Below are 15232 nucleotides of genomic sequence, written 5' to 3' on the forward strand. Positions count from 1 at the left end.
TAGCTCTGTTGCCCTTGGATATAACCCAGCTTTCTCACTTATAAACACTGATAATTGCAAGGACGGTAAGGAATATTATAAGCATTAAATAAAACAAGACAGCAAAGCCCTTTATCTGCTGAGTACAAAGTAAACATGAGTTATTGCTGTGGAAGGACACGGACATGCTGACACTGCTCATGGTCAGGGTGGGGTTAGACGTGGTCCTGTGACCCGCTCGGTCAGCCATGGAATCCCAGTTCTGCCACTGTGTGACCTACACCTCCCTGTGCCTGAACTTCCTTCTGACTGTGCACCTCTTACATCGAGTTACTGTGCAGATGAATTGGTGTATGTAAGTTGGTGAGCATGGTGCCTGTGTACAATAGGCACTATAAATGTAGTGTCTAACGCTTCTGAAGAAGAAAGATAGAGACAAGAAAACAACTGCCCTGGTGAGTGCCAGAGGGCAGCACTGAGGAGTTAGGGGCCCACTGATAGAGGCTTTGGTCTTGAAAATGAGCTTTTCTGATGATCAAGCCCTGAGCCCTCAGCAGAACCACAGCTGTCCCTGGAACTGGCATGCAGTGATGGTGGGCTCATAGACTGTGGGTCCAGTGTCACTTCCAAACTGCAACTAGAAACAACTCTAACATACAGTGCCAGAACATTCTAGGTTGTCTCAACACGGTGACTTGGAGGGGATGGCAGTCGTTTAGATATATCAACCCCAATATCTTTATCACATTTCTAAACGGTCACCGTTTTCTGAAGAGGAAGAACAAGCTGGGAAAATGAGAATCCTACAGAACTAGCCCCTGGCCTAATAGTAACTACTTGCCTGGGAACAAGTGGGTGTCCCATTTTGAGAAGTCCCAATGCACATAAATCAAGTCTGCTAAGCTTGTAAAAATAGAGTGTAGTTTTCTGGAAAAAGAATGAAGAGAATCAATCATTTGCATTATCAAAGGATTCTTTGCTTCAGGGGGGAAAAAGAAAGAAAAGAAAAAAACATTAAAAACAATTTTTTTAAAGGGTTCCCCACATGGTCTCTTTAAGTGGCATCCTTTCTTGGTGAATTTCAACCCTGATTCAATTTGCAAATATTGGATTTATACTGCAGTGCATAAACCATATGTTCCTGAGGAGAGTTAAAAATGTGTAAAGTGAGGTACTCCTATAGGAATGATATTTAGGAGAAATTAAAACAAACCAGAGAAAAGGAGCTCTTTCCTTTATGAAGAAATTGAGTAATTTAAGTTAGAGTGTGTGTGCTTAAACATCAGCTGAAAAACAGCTGCTCCTCAGAGGAGGATGAGCCAAGAGTGAGGTTGGGAGGAAGTTGAGATGAGAGCTGTTTAGTTCTTTAATGCTCCTGTGTGTGGATAAAAGGGTGAGAAGGAGGGGATCTTCTTTGGCATAAGCAGCAGTTCCAAGCAGTTCTAGAAGTTTCTGCCTCACTGAATATGATCTTCCTGCATGGCGGCTAGAGTGGAGGACCAGCGCCAAACACATGGTGCAGTGATGTAGCAGGGCCAGCGGGTCAGGCACCTGTGAAGCCGCAGCCACAATACGTTCTTCAGAAGCTGCTTTTTGACTTAACTGAGCACAATTTTCCATCCCATATGTGCAAAGCATTTCATCCATTAGCGTCTCCCTGGCTCCTTTGGGCGTCTTTTTTTCCATTCAAAAAAAAAAAAAAATAGAAAACGAAAAAAGAAAAGAAAGACAGAAAGAAAGAAAACAAAAAACACACAAAAAATAAAAACTTCCCAAACTCCAACTCATCACACACAAATATTTTGCTTCTGAAATCCACTCCCATTTTCTCCTCAAAGGCTGACATATTTTAACCTGTAGAGGTTTAGCTGCCCCCATCTGCTTTTGATTATTGCGAGTTCTCTCTTTCCTGGGTCTGAACCCAATCACATTAAACAAGGTACTTTGCTAAGTGTTGTGAGGCGTAACAAGGGACCGTGAGCAGCTGTCTTAAAGGAGCTTACATTTTAATTTAATGTAATTTAATTTTAATTTAATTTCCATGTAACTGCCTGTCTGATTTCCTCAATTTCTACTGTGGAGTACCCCCTATGAAAAAAAAAGCTTTTAGAAACTTGCAAACTGACACTTTAATCCTGAGTAGTTGAGATGGGGAATATGTGTGTGTAGGCACACGCGCACACGCGTACATGCACAGACACTGAAAACAACTATCTCAGATTCTATATTGTGACTATATTTACTTTAAACAACATGACATCTTTTGGAATCTGGAATGAAAGGTCCTTTGACCTGATGACCACACGTAGCTGGATATGGCTGACCGTGGTGGTAAGGATGGTTTTGAAAGGAGAGATGTGGAGGCAAGAACAGGAGCACAGGACACTGTGGCAGCTGTGTAAGAGTGAAGAGACAATGGACCAAACAAGGCAATGATTGTGGAAAGGGAGTAGAGTCCAGATATATTCAGCAGTGGAGACAGCAGACTCAGCAGCTCCCAGGATTGGGGGGAGTAAGAAAAGCTTGGAGTCTCAGTTCATTCTCCGGCATCTGACCAGGTTATGAGGAAGATGGCACTGGTGTTTGCCGAGGTACAGAATTCACACACAGCAGGGTGGAAAAACTAAGCTGGGGGCAAACGAGGTCGAGATTACTGGGGGAATGCATTGACCCAGCTGGCAGTTGTCTATGGAGAGCCCTCGGAAGCTGAGGGGTCTTTGCTGGAAGACATAAGGGACAGTACAAGAAGAATGACAGATCAGAGAGGAGGGTAAAGTCATGTAAGGTAAAGACAGATGATTAAAAGGTGAACAGGGCAAGTAGTGTCGATGTCCAACAAGAAGAGGATTGGTACTTGTGCATCAGACTTCACAAAATAGCGGTTCTTCTCAGAGAGCGGCAGTGCTGCATCATGGGGGCGGGAGGAGGGAGGAGACAGCAGTAGGGAGTTTGGGAGTTGGCGGAAGGTTGAGAGGAAACCTCTGAGGCAGAAAAGGCAGTGAGTGAACCACACAGATCATCCCATTAGTCCTGGTGCTTGTTTTGCAACCACATGACCTTTGGTTACAAAAGGGATGAGAAAAGCCTGGGAGGTTGTGCAAGGCAAATCCATGGGCACTCCTAGGAAATGTACAGAGCAGCACGAGAGTCTCATCTCATTATCCTCCACAACACAACACACACGGTCTGGTTTGTGTGCCCCCCAAGAACTTCTCAGCATATAAAGGGAAGAATTTTAAGGATCAAGACACACTGTTGGATATATAAACACGATAATCCATAGAACATCAATGCATGTAGGAAGCTCCCTCACCAACCTTTCCTGTCTAGTGGGTAGCAGGTTGGTAAATGACTAATACCAGCATTTTCAGGTGACGGATGATGTAATCAACTGATTGAAAGTCTCTTAATTACAGTGTAGTAGGCATCAGTAGTTTAATTAGAAGTGGTCAGCAGAGAAGGCCAGAAGTCCAGGGCCTCCCCTGTGTGCAGGGATTTTCAGGGATATCGGTTCAACTTTCAGTTCCTCTAACTCAGTCCCTACAGTGTATCCCATCCTTGAATCTTCTACAATGTAGACTAACCAGCTCTAACATGTGACAGAATTTTGGAGCACTTCTGTATTTAACAACCTCTCTATGAACAGGCTGACATTTATACTCAGATTATGTGGTGAGTCCCTCGGTTAGCCGTCGTGGTACCTCACCACGGAGGCACTCATGTTCACTGACCGGTGCCATGTGGCACAGAACACGCGTGTTGGCTGGCTCATGGAAGGCGTGCACTTGCAAAAAGCTCGCTAGAGTTAGATGCAGCTCACAGCTACAGGCCAACACTTCAGACTCCCTCTGTAACCCCATATTCCCTTCCCATATCCCAATCAAGGTGACAGCTTCTGCTTGGTCTTCCTCCTAGCTAATACCATGCTCATGTAAGGCTCTTTCATCCACAACTGTGTGTACCCCTTCACCAATTTCTTCCCCTTCTGAAAAATATAGAAAAGCTCATTAAGAATACAGGCAACTTAGATGTTTCAGTTATGAATGTTGCCTCTTGATATCCTTGATTTGCTGAGCTGTGGAACCCTTGTCCACCTTGACTAGATGACACCGGGCTCCTTCTAGGTACAGGAGCTCTCATCCTAGTGGTGGAGAAAGTGGCCACTGGCCCTGCGCTGCCCTGGTTAATTTCTTAGGTCTGCAGCTTTCATCTTTGTGGGGCAAATTGCTTTGGGGGCAAATTGCTTAGCTTCTCTGTGCCTTGGTTTCCCCATATCTAAAATGGTAATAAAACTAGAACCTCTCCTATTGGGTTATTATGAAAATTAAATCAGTCAATACATGTTGTGTGGCCAGAACAGTGCCAAGCCCAAAACGTACTATAGTTGTGGAGTTGTAAGGATTGTGGCCTGCAGATGTCTGTGCTCTGACACGATGGAGTGGCCAATGGAGTAGCCCAGAGGAATCTGGAACCAGCCATCAGCTGGCCTCACTGATGGCTGCCTACAGAACAAAGAGTACTTTAGCCACAGGCTCCCAGGCAGCTCTCAGCAAGTGACACATATGCATGTGGGACTCAAAATTGCTCTCCAGTCTCCTTTTCCAGGGGACTGGACGGAGGTACAAAGAGAAGTCAAGTTGTTGTTTCCCCCAGATTACCTTTTATAGTAAGTACAGCATTTACTGATCCTTCAGGTCTTTACTTTTCTTTACTGTCTCCTGATCTACCCAACTTTCCAATGTCCAGGGAAGAAGAGAATTTTAAAGATATTCTAGAAATAAACAGGAGCTAGACGTGTAGCCAGAAAACACGGACATCCTTCATTTATGAAACTAGTTTCCTAATCCCTTGGACAACTGGCATTACCCATTCTTAGATGAACCTGCTAGTTCTCCATTCTGGGGACCATCAAGCCCAGCCCACCCAGGGGATTTTCGCAGGAAGCATAATGTGAGCTACCTCTCCAACAAAGCTTCAGGCTGCAGGTCCCAGGTGAAGCCGGACACCTGTCTCCCTGTAGATCTGGCCACAGAGGGCATCCGGTGGGAGAAACATCAGCAGCAAGCACTAGGGAGTGAAAGGAAATCTGCCTTTTTCTCTTACTATATGTCACAGGCCCTTCAGGTAAAGCGACATGACACCAGGGTCCAGATAACCTTCAAGACATTGCTAATAACAGAAAAGGAGTCGTGGATGAAAATCAAGTAATAGCATTGGCAACAGCAATAGCAGCTTGAATTTGCTGAGTGCTTCCTATGTGCCAGGCATTGTGCTTCGCGCTTTATATGCGTCATTTCATTTTATCCTCCCTAACCCCCTCCTAATGGGTACGATCTAGAGTTAGTGTGATGACTGCAAGGACAGGCTCCAGGGCACTGTCTCCACCCAAGTGCTATTGACATTTGAGGCTGGGTCATCCTGGGTTGTGGAGGCTGTCCTGTCACTGGAGGATGAGCACCCCTGTCTTCCTCAGTCCTATAATTACCCGTAGTACCCCTCCTTTACCCCAGCCACGACAACCAGGAATGTTTCCAGACATCAGGTATCCCCTGTGAAGCAAAATTCGCCCTAATTGAGACTCACGGCTCTAGAGTCCTAGGAAAGAGCGCAGGATTTCTGGCTGCAAGACCTACTATCCCTGCAGCTGTGTGCTAGTGTCTTCAGGGGCCAAAGGGCCAACCACACCATATTTGAGAAATTTTTAACTGAAATAAATGCCTCTTTCGTGCTTAGAACAGTGCCTGGCCCATAGGAAGTTCCAGTAAATGTTCACTATTCTAATGAAGTCTTACTTTTCTTGCTCAACAGATGAAGAAACCGAGACTCCGAGAAGTTAGAAAATGTGCCACCTTCCCAGCTGAGCTGTAGCTTAGCCGGGGTTCAAATCCAAGCCATCTGCCATCAGGGCCACATGCCCTCAACCCGTGTCTACTGAGGGAGAGCTCCGGAGCCTGCCAGGCTGTAAACTGTAGAGCTAGTAGTTGGAGGGGGGCTGCCTGGGGTCCTAGCAGGGCCAGAAGCCCTGGGGTCCAGTGGCTCCCCCCCCCCCGCGCCCGACAGCAGCAGGCAGCAGTGGCCCAAGCAGCTCAGTGGAGGTGGCCACAGCAGTCCCCTGGCGTTTGATGTTGTTTGTCGGCAGTCACAAGTGGTCGCTATCAAGGATTACTATTTGTGTATCCGTGAGTCACAGTATGCCAGATTCATAAGAGCCAGATGTCACAGCTGACCCAGACGAGGCCCTCAGACGGATCCCACGCGTTTTGTGTGTCAGGTCTATATCCATTCATAAAACAGCTCCTTCCCAAAATATAAGTCTTGAGAAAAAAAAAAATCTGAAGTTGGTTGTGCAATTCTACGACTAGCTGCGATTGTTTTTCCAAGACCCTCTCCCCGCGTCCCCCGCTGGTGCTTCTTCACACTTTTAATTCTGAGTTAATCCTAACACGGTTCAGAGCAGAAGAGGGGACATGGTACCAATCACTCAGCCGCGGAAAAAGAAACAGGAATTGAAAGTCACAAGTAGGTGAGCCTAGGAGAATAACATTATTTTTGCTGTTGTAAATATTAAAGCTGCAGAAATATCTCCTGGTCAGAATCAGGCAATTATGTCACTAACCTCCTCCCTGCCTTTTTTTTTTTTTTTTCTTTTCTTTTTTTAAACTTTGGATATAGCCACTTTCTCAGAAGCACAGCTGAAAAATCCTTAAAAAAATGCGTGCACGCATACACGCCAGTCTCAGGAGTTCAAGGTGTCTGGAGTAAGGATTAGAGAGGTTCAAGTCGACTCCCCCTGTTAAAATTACAGCTGCACCAAAGATGGTACAGAGTATCAGCCCAGGGCTCAGGAAACTCGTCCGGTTCTCAGGAATGAGAAAATGCAGCTGTGCTGGATCAGATCGGAGGGTCAGGCTTCCCTCTCCTCGTCACCACTCTGTCCAGAAAGAAAAGTCCAGGAGATGCCCCACTGCCCCAGGGGCATCCAGGCAGCCGTGATGGGAACGTGTGTATCCGTCATTCCACAAGTGTTCAAAGGCAGGTATGCACTTTTAAGAAAACAAAATTAGCACCAAAAATAAACCCCGGGGTTTAGCATTTTCCATTTTTCGTTTTCACTTTTTGTTTTCCTCCAGGGGTTGAAATTTAATATCTCTTTTAGCAAACCAGAGCTGGCTCCCTCTTCCTCTGGCTCCTTGTCCCCAGTGAACTCAGTGCCTAGTCCACAGATATGTTCAGCTGATGAGGAAGCCTGTGCATTGTCACCAAGGCCTGTTGTCACCAAGGAAATGTGTTTGGGGGCAGGTGCTTTTAATCCAATCCCCACCACCCTCTCCTGCCCCCTCTGACCCCCACCATGCTGACCCTGCTAATCTTCAGGTTCAGCACTTGTCAGGTGCTGACAGTGAAAGAATCCCTTTACAAAATGCACCCACCCTGGGGTGTCCGTGCATGTGAGTGTGTGTGTGCGTGCGTGTGTGTCTAGCTCTCCTGCAAGGTTCCACATTTCCCACGGGTCCCACTAGTGTAGTCATCAGAGTGATGCAGCCTCATTCAGTAGCTGTTCGAAGAAACTTTGGCTGAGGCTAAGCTTGCCCCTCTTAGTAGGATGTCCTCCCTGACATTTCTCCCCTCCCCAAGAGGCACTCTTAGTGAGACAACACAAACATCATTCACCAGCTGCACCCCCACCCCTTAGCTTGATGACCTACGTTACTGGCTAGCACAGAGTCATTTTTTAGTTTAACTCACGTCCGGTTAGGCACAAAGATATTTTTTAAGGCTACTTTGTGGGGGGTAAGAACACATCAGGGGTCACTCCAAATCCATTCCAAATCAGAGTCTTGCAGGCCAACCCCGCAGAGAGCCAGAAGGAGGAAATGACTCACTCTCTGGGCCCATTGCTCTCTTGTAAGTCATTAAACTCTCTCCCAGCACAGAGAGCCAGGGGCCATCACTGAGGTTCAGCTGCTACTTGAAATCAAATCCTACTTCCAACAGCACCATTTCCCTCCACCTTCCAGAGGAAGGCCATGCCTTCATGATATGTCTCTGCACTGGGCCACTCTGGGGTTGGTTAAAAATTTGGCTGAAACAGCATTGCTATCCTATTACCTTCCTGTGATAACCCCTGGAATGTCAGTTGTTGAAATCAGGTAGGTCTAGTAAGGCTTTGGTAAATCACACGTTGTCCCCAACTTACAACTCTTTAGCTCTACTGTTTTCCAGCAAAATGGTAGATTAAGTCAGAAATGTACAAGCATGATACATTATCCCTCATTGGCCCAAATTTATGAAATTCATTTACTTATTTATCTCACAGTCCATCCATAGTCATTCAAAAATACTTAAGTGCCCAACCTGCTGGACGAAGGGAGGCCTAGGGGACAGACATGCAGAAGATGTACTTCTCCTCACTGATGGGCTGACTGGATGGTAGCAGAGAGACTGGTGAGTAAACCTATGTAATTATGTGGCACCATGATCTGGGTCTTAAGAAGCATGGCACAGTGACATCGTGTGGGTGGTCAGTGCCACCTGCAGGCATCAGGAAGGCTTCTGAGACTGGATGAGCAGGTATTTCCAGGCCTATAAGTGGGCAAAGGCACAGAGGCAGTCGGTGCTCTTTAGAGATTTCATGCTCCTGTCTTTGTTCTGCCTACAGTTCCTTACCCCAGCAGTAAGGAAATGTCTGGCACATGGGTTAGGCACCCACTATATTCCCATTGGGGAATTTATGAATAGATTAATGCTGATGAGTAATTAAAGAGAGGAAAGGTATAGAGGGAGGCAGTAAATCAAAGAAAGTTGAGGCAATTGCAGACAAGGATGAGCAGACCTACAGTATGCAGATGGCAGCTCCGAGAGCCCTCATCCAGGCCAGACATCATGCAGGACCACAAAAGTGGAGTGGAGTTTGGATGACAAGGGACTTCCAGCCTTCCAAACCAGACTTCTGGACGGGCACACAAGATGGAACCTATTTATCATCTCCATTTGTGGACTTTTTTGAAGAGAAACTTGACAATAAAGAGTAAAATAAAGAAATACCCATAATGTATTAGATACAGGGCTAATTTCTCCATTAAAAAAAAAATCTCTGATTGTACTTGGAGAAAGAATGTGAGAGAGTCAGAGCATCTCATATATGACAGTAATAAGAGAAACTGATATTTCTAGAATGCCTATGATTTTTTTTCGATGTGGTGTTTGTTTCTACATTCAACAAGTGATTTTGGTTGTCTGTGATGTGCTGGGCTCCCTGAGGGCATCATGGGGTTTGTGGAATTGTGAAGATAAAAAGGCTGTGGGAATAGAGAGGGAAGGAAGGATGAGGACCTTCCAAAGCGAGCATTTAAGAAAGCTCTAGAGGAACTGAACTTGAAAAAATGGGTAATATTTATAATGAAGGAAATGGTGTAGAAATGACATTTTAGTGAGAAAGAGAAAAAAGACCTGGGAATAAAAATTGGGGGAGGGGGAGTAAGAATTCCAGGGAAGAGTTTAGTATGTTCAGAACATGCACTATGCTAAGTGTATCCTGGGTATTAATTAACAACTCCTCTCATAATTACATGTGGTATTAATCAGTACAAGGTGATGATATGCTCATATTTTCATACCTTGGGGCTCTGAGGAAAACAAGTGACATTTTTAGGACACAGAGGTTGGGAGAATAACTCAGTCATGACTTCTGTTTGGTCCTGGGAGAAAAGTTCAAACCACTGGCTCAGCCCGGAGCTGTCCCTCCATCTCTGGGCAGGAAGGAGTTACTGGCAGGCTTTCAACCTCAAAGGATTGCTGTAATTAGTAGATAAAAGTATATAAACACCTAAAACAAAGCCAGGAGCACGATGTGTACTTGGCACACAGAAACTGGGGATTTGTGACCAGTAAAGGAGTGTTTCTAACCTTATAGGGGCATCAGGATCACCTGGAAGCTTCTTAAATCAGAGCACTGGGCACAGCCCCAGGTTTCTGATTCAGAAGCTCTGGGGAGGGTCCAAGCATTCACATCCTCAGATGATGCTGTGGAGACCCCAGCACTGGGCCATCCTGCCTTTCTCTGCTATGTCACTTCACACACCCACTCTGAGCTTTTGCTTCTTCCTGCCAGGGGCCTCTCAAGCAACTCTTGTCTCAGAGACAGGAAGCTGATAAACTCAGCCAAGGAAGGGTTTTAGATAACTCATTAATTTACTATCTATTGCTTAATATAAATGAGAAAAAGTCCAAAGGTAGACATTATCTTGGGCACTTCAGGTCATGAAGGGTTAAAAATATTTAGAGAAAGGGAGGGTTCATAATACTTCTAAACTCATACCTCTCTCATTCATTGGTGAGGTGACTTTGGAAATCTCAGAATCTCTTGGCTAATGAAATATAGTCAGATATTTCTACATAGCTTAGAGGTCACTGCCTTCGGTTGGCCCAGGAATACCAGAGAATTCAAGTTCCTTTTTCATCTGTTTCTCCCTCTTCCCTCTGTACAACATTCCCTACCTCATTACATAGAAACGTGCTACCCTGAGAACCCCAAGATGGCTCTGACTGACCCTTCTGCAATAGACAGAGCATCATTTCATCTGACATCCAACCAATATAGACAAGGTGGCAGTGGTGTCCGTTCAAATACTTTCTTCGAACTTTGATGTTTTGTTTTAAATGTCTTCACATCAGAGTTCAAGGACAGAGAACCCTGGCCCAACTCTGTCACTCAAAGATCGTGAGATTGCCAAGTGGAGGTTTCGAAAAGAAGCTGAGCTTTTCTAGGAAACCACCAGTGTTCCAGCAAAAGCCATAGCATAATGAGAACTTCTGTGGGGGAACTGGAAAGCACCAGCTATGGAAAGAAAAGGCAGTATGTGGGCTGGACATCTAAATAATTCCGTGCCCCTTACCCAACTTGCACTTCCAGTGTAAATAAGCAAACCTGTGTGGGAGGATTTCTGTCTTCCTGTCAGCAGAGATAAGGAGCCACATCAGTTGGGAGAGCCCCCTGGAAGCACCGGAAACACAGCTTCCAAACATCACTGGCCTGTCGAATCTGCAGTGAACAGCACCCCAACCAACCCCTTCTGGCTGGCAGGACCACAGCAGCCGAGCCCACAAGGTGCACATAGCTGCTTCTTGACAACTGACCTTGTAGACCTCATTTCCATTCAACCCAGCGGGTCTTCCCTGACATGTGCTCATGAATATTATTAGGTAAAGGGAACCGATATTTATTGAGTGCCTTCTGTGTACTAGACTTTGTGCTAAGTGCTTCACGAATAATATCTCATTTGATCCTCACAGCAACCCTGGGGAAATGCATAGCCTACATTAACAAATGTGGGAATAGAGGCTTATCCAAGGTTGAACCACTTGTTTAACATTCGTGATATGACAGGATTCAATCCTGGTCTGTTTGAGGTCCAACTATTGCTTTCACCAAAAAAAACTGTGTGTGTGTGTGTGTGTGTGTGTGTGTGTGTGTGTATGTTTATGGTAAAGCACAGAATTTACCATCTTAACCATTTTTAAGCATACAGTTGAGTGTTAAGTACATTCACCCTGTTGGTGAATGTACAATCCTGTACAACCCACCTCCAGAACTTGTTCATCTTGCAAAACTAAAACTCTATACCCAGTAAATATCAATACCCCATTCTCCCTCCCCACAGCCCCTGGCAGCCACCCTTCCACTCCCTACTTCTATGAATTTGACTACTCTAGATACCTCATACAAGTGGAATCACACAGTATTTATCTTTTTGTGACTGGCTTATTCCCTTCCTATAACATCCTCAGGGTTCATCCTTGCTGTAGCATTTGTCAAGTTGTCCCTCATTTTTAAGGCTGAACAATATTCCATTGTATGTACATATATCACATTTTATTTATCCATTCACCTATCCATGGAAGCTTGCATTGCTTCCATCTTTTGGCTGCAATGAATAATGCTGCTATGAACATGAGTGTGTAGCTATCTCTTTGAGACTCTGCTCTAAATTCTCCTGGATATATATCACGGTGGAATAGTTGGATCACTTGATACTTCTATTTTTAAGTTTTTGAGGAACCAACATTACTGTTTTTCACAGAGGCTGCACCATTTCACCTTCTCACCAACAGTGCACAAATTTCCAATTTCTCCACATCTTTGCCAACACGTTTCTTTTTTTTGGCCAATACTTACTTTTTCAAAAAAGATTTTATTTATTCATGAGAGCACAGAGAGAGACAGAGACACAGGCAGAGAGAGAAGGAGGCTCCCCACAAGGAGCCCAATGCGGGGCTGGATTCTGGGACTACAGGATCACACCCTGAGCCAAAGGCCAACGCTCAACCACTAAGCCACCCAGGCTCCCCAATACTTGTATTTTTGTTTCTGTGGTGGTAGCCCTTCTAATGAGTATAAAGTAGCATCCCATTGTGGTTTTGATTTGCATTTCCCTATGATTAGTAATCTTGAGCATCTTTTTCATAATGCTTGTTGTATGTCATCATTGGAGAAATGTCTCCTCAAATCCTTTACCTGGTTTTGAATCAATTTATTTTTGTTGTTGTTTAGTTGTAGGAGTTCTTCATATTCTAGATATTAATCCTTTATCAGATATATGATTTTCAAATATTTCTTCCCATCCCCTAGATTGCCTTTTTCACTCTGTTGGTTGTGTCCTTTGATGCACAGAAGTTTTTAATTTTGATGTAGTCCAATTTAATTTTTTACTTTATTTATTGTGCTTTTTATGTCATACCAAGAAATCACTGTCAAATCCAGTGTCATGAAGCTTTTCCCTCATGTTTTCTCCTCAGAGTTTTGTGGTTTTAGGTCTTATATTTAGGTCTTTAATCCACTTTCAGTTAATTTTTGAATATGGTGTTAAGTCTTTAGCTCTTTTCCTTATGCCTATTCAGTTTTCCCAGCACCAGTTATTGAGAAGTCTATCCTTCCCTATCAGATGATCATGGCACCCTTGTCAAAAATCATTTGACCATATATGCAAGGAATTACTTCTAGGCTCTATTCCATTGGTCTGTGTCTGTCTTTTTTTTTTTTTTTTTTAAGATTTATTTATTCATGAGAGACAGAGGGAGAGAGGTAGAGGGATAGATAGAGGGAGAAGCAGGCTCCCTGTGGGGAGCCTGATGAGGGACTCAATCCTGGGACCCCAGGATCACAATTTGAGCCAAAGGCAGACACTCCACCCCTGAGTCACCCAGGTTCCCTGTGTCTCTCTTTATGCCAGTACCACACTATTTTGATTACTATAGCTTTGTAATAAATTTTGAAGTCAGGAAGTGTGAGACCTCCAATTCCATTCTTCCTCAAGACTGCTTTAGCTGTCTAAAGATCTCTTTTGAAGGGGAAATTCTAAATAATAATCATAAAGAAGACTATTGAAGTCCAGAAATGGAATGGAGTTCTTAAACACACAAAACTGTTTGGATTGCCTACAAACAATCAGTGTAGATGCCAGAATAGTTCTTTTTATAAGAACTTTAAAATGTCTGCCCTCTCCTTTGTAAGTTGGGTCAGTGGACTTAGAATTAGGCCTGTATCGCCTCCTGTCTCCTCTGTAATCACCTAGCCACTCAGGGTCCTGGCCAATGTCGTGGTTAGATGAGCTCCTCTAGATGGGAAGTTGTGCTGTCTTCACAGCCTTGAAATCAGGAGTCCTAGAGCAACAGGGCAGTAAACAGAGTGAGATTTATAGAAGCCCCACAGAGGTTGAGACCCTTCAGAAAGGGGAGTTTCCAGTTTTTATTTTAGTGGCAGAGGGTTAGAGCTTGGCAGAACAAAAACACCAAATTCACAGGAAATACCTCTTTTAATCCAAGGCACTGTGGCTGAATATGTGGAGTGGATGTGGAAAACTTTTTTCCCTTTCTTGAAAAAAAATATAATCAACAAGAAATATGAGAAAAGACAATATTGCTAGCACATTGGAAGAGAGTGGCGAGAGGTCCATGGGAGTCTGGAGACCAGTCAGAATGCCACAGCCAAGAAAACGTGAGCAAAAAGACAAGAATACAAGTGATGAGAGTAAAAGAAACCCAGGTGGCAAGTGACTGCAGAGATTTTCTCAGCACCCCATTGCTAGCCCTGGATTGTCCTAACACCCCAGAAGCTTTCCTTAGGTAGTGTGAGCAAAGGGTGGGGAGCAGGGGAAGGAGTCCTCATTCCTCTTACTCCTCTCTGTGACTCTGCCCACGCCCTGGAGCTCTTTCCTTCTCAAATATTCCCTAATCATCACCACAGTGGCCTTTGCTTCCAAGAAATCTTTGGGTTTTAAATTAACCCTCCCAGGATGCCTGGGTGGCTCAGTGGTTGAGTGTCTGCCTTTGGCTCAGGGCGTAATCCCCAGGTCCTGGGATCGAGTCCTACATCAGGCTCCCCGTAGGGAGCCTGTTTCTCCCTCAGCCTATGTCTCTGCCTCTCTTTCTCTGTGTCTCTCATGAATAAATAAATAAAATCTTAAAAATAAAAAATTAACCGTCTCCATCTAAACCCCCCAATTCCTCCCACCTCAACCCTTAACAAACCCTGTACATGCACGTGTGCACACACCCACGCACATATGTCCATGTGCACACACTGGATTATCTTTTTTTTCCTGCCTTGAGGCTGTTTCATGAGTGCCAGCTCCTGAGGGCTTGTCGTCCCTCACACAGGGGATTCTGAGAGATTGGCCTTCGGTGGCAAACACTTGTTAGAGAGGTAGCCTTGTGACACCTTCCCTTGGACAGAATAGGTAATTAGGGGACTTTGAATGAGAAAAGGGGTCTCTAGTGGAGAAAGAGTTGCCAACAGAATAGTTAGTAAAATTACAAGGGCAAAACAAGGTAATAAAACATATATAAAAGAAATAAAACAATAATTATGATTTGTAGAGCACTTTCTATTCACCAGGCTCTACTTTACAGAGAGTAAACATGTATTCTCCATGGAGAATGTTACATGGAGTATAACATGTATTTTCTTGGTTAATTCTGATAATTACACCATGAAGCAAATGTCAGTCCCATCTTCAGTTTGCTCATGCCGAAACTCAAAAGAAGGGAGATGAAGGTCCATGTGTTCTCCTTTGCAAAAACTCTGAGACTGGGTCTGAGAGGCAGAGATCTGGCCTCCTTTAATCAATCTGTTCTCCTTCTGTGTGTAGACCCATCATTCAGGAATGTCAGTCTGGGTTTATAAAGCAGTCGCCCAGTACAGTGATCCCCCAATGTCAAGAGGCAATTCATCACCTCCCCTTTCTGAAGAGTCCTA

General features: G+C 44.5%; 1 long non-coding RNA gene across 3 annotated transcripts in view; it reads left to right on the forward strand.

Annotated features, from left to right (window-relative positions):
- LOC112661430 (uncharacterized) overlaps positions 1-15232 on the forward strand; it is a 112391-nt gene that overhangs the window by 89350 nt on the left and 7809 nt on the right. For all 3 annotated transcript variants that reach the window (XR_007403577.1, XR_007403576.1, XR_007403578.1), the window contains 3 exons: positions 5788-6502; positions 6652-7015; positions 8297-8424. This is a non-coding gene — a long non-coding RNA (uncharacterized LOC112661430). The remainder of the gene's footprint in view (positions 1-5787; positions 6503-6651; positions 7016-8296; positions 8425-15232) is intronic.

Source organism: Canis lupus, chromosome 18 (assembly GCF_003254725.2).
Source record: "Canis lupus dingo isolate Sandy chromosome 18, ASM325472v2, whole genome shotgun sequence".
NCBI classification, from domain to species: Eukaryota; Metazoa; Chordata; class Mammalia; order Carnivora; family Canidae; genus Canis; species Canis lupus.